The sequence below is a fragment of the Macrobrachium rosenbergii genome, chromosome 26 (assembly GCF_040412425.1).
Source record: "Macrobrachium rosenbergii isolate ZJJX-2024 chromosome 26, ASM4041242v1, whole genome shotgun sequence".
Lineage (NCBI taxonomy): Eukaryota > Metazoa > Arthropoda > Malacostraca > Decapoda > Palaemonidae > Macrobrachium > Macrobrachium rosenbergii.
Genome location: NC_089766.1, coordinates 16,011,008 through 16,013,466, shown reverse-complemented (window position 1 = coordinate 16,013,466; position 2,459 = coordinate 16,011,008).

Below are 2,459 nucleotides of genomic sequence, written 5' to 3'. Positions count from 1 at the left end.
CTAGGCCATACAAGTTTAAAAGAAGTTGGAACCTGAGAGCAACTACACCCAAGGAATTACCTGGGAAAGCTAACTGCTTGCATACCAGCGAGTTTTCCCCAACTTCCCGACTCAGCAATGACCCGATTGACAGCATTTCATTCGAATTAGCCCTTCTGACTTGTATGGCCTAGTGGGCAGCGCCCTTGCCTTTCAACTGAAAGACTTGGGTTCGATCCCGACGTGAGTCAGAAATTTATTTCTGTTCCACACGTGATTTTGTGTTGATTATTTCTATCTTATTCACTCAGAAGGGATAATTCGAATGGAATGCTGTCAATTGGATCATTGCTGAGTCGGGAAGTTGGGGAAAACTCGCTGGTATGCAAGCAGTTAGCTTGTCCAGGTAATTCCTTGGGTGCAGTTGCTCTCAGGTTCCAACTTCTTTTAGACTTGTATGGCCTAGTGGGCAGCGCCCTTGCCTTTCAACTGAAAGACCTGGGTTCGATCCCGACGTGAGTCAGAAATTTATTGTATATGTATATACTGTATATATGTGTATATATATATATATATATATATATATATATATATATATATATATATATATATATATATATATATATATATATATATATAATAGGCCAATCCTGAAGCCTATACTTTATTTAAGTCTCCGTTTTAAGAACAGAGGTTGGTATCTCGCTTTTCCCGAGATATTGCCTGATAGCGTGTAGCGTGAGCCGACATCATAAGTTATACCTTTCCCTAACTAAATTCTAAGGACTACTGGAATGAGATACTAAGTACAAAACTAAACCTTTATTGACAAAAAATAACGAAAATAACTTCTTAAAAATTACGAAGAATGAAAACGAATGATTTAACATAATTATCAGAAATTCTGCTAAGGAAATAAAGTCCAAAATCATAAACACCGAATTATTTAAGGAAATACAGAAATAAATCATCTGTCATTCAAAACATAAACAGGTCAAATAATAGAATCAGGTCAGATTCAACAATGTCACACCACTCCCTTCCTTGAAGAGGAACGTGAAGGAAGGAGGAAGGAATACCTGTAAAAGAACAGCGTTATATTAAAAACCAAATTCACAAAATACAAATGCATAACCACAAGATTTCACTGCAACATGGATAGAGTTTTTCCAGAGTTTGAAAAAAAAAATCTAAAATGTTTATGAGTTGTACTCAATTCACAAAAATCCTCTGGGACACAGCCTCCATGTGTACTGCTTCTTTTTCACAGACACATGCTAAATTATACCGATAACGGATCGCAGTGCCCCCTCCTTCAGTGACCACTCCCATTATATTCATTATGCAATGCACATATGAACGCACTCTCATGACATCACCAAGTTCAATGTTCGACAAAGACACGCCCTCTGTGCTCCAAGGTGTCACGAGGTACTCATGCACAATTGTTCTCTTCAAATCCGGATTTATAACCGGTCCACTTTCTACAATGTTCTAAGCTGAAACTGCATTTTCGTTCTCGTGTCTTATCACCAAAGGGCTCTGCGACTTCTTGTGGTATGCGAATGGTTCAGCATTTTCCTATATGCTGTGTATAGTCAAAATGGACCCTGCGAACAGCTGACCCATTATATAAATATAAATTTATATATATAAACATTTATATATGAATATATATATATATATGTATGTATGTATGTATGTATGTATGTATGTATGTATGTATCAAAATTACCTTCACGTTTCCTAATACTTGCGCAATAAAGCATTCCCCGTTTCATAATATTACTACAATACAAGATGAATACCTGCAGTATAAACATCACCATCATATTCATCATTTACACTATTCACAATGACGCCACCAATCACCTTCAGAAACCCCTGCTGATTTACATATTTACAAATACAATTTCTCCCCAAATGTTTCAACGTTTTCCTCTTCTCCCTCCTTCCCTGTATAGACACCATACCCTCCCCCGCCCCTTCTCTCTCCCCCCACAGCACCCTTACTCTGTACATGTATCCCCTACCCCCTTAACCATTAATCATACATCTCCCACACCTTCCACTACCCCTTTGCCCCAGTTTCTGTCTCTACACTTCCCCAAAAGCCAATTCGCTAATTGATCTGCCTGAACGACTGTTATAAATCATTTCTCTCTCTCTCTCTCTCTCTCTCTCTCAAACGAAGGATTTTATATCTCACAAACCATTTCTCTCTCTCTCTCTCTCTCTCTCTCTCTCTCTCTCTCTCTCTCTCTCTCTCTCTCCCTAAGAAATTAATTCTGTTATGAATGCCAGTTGTGTAGTGACATGATTTTTCCATTTCGAAAACAAGTCTTCGGCTTTAAATAATAGTGATTAATTTTCCATTGTGGTTTTACAGTATTTAAAGGACAATTTGGTTCGTGTAACATGCTCATCGCGGTGCTGGTCTTCCTAGCAGGGAAATGAAATAACATTGGCTTTGGTCAATT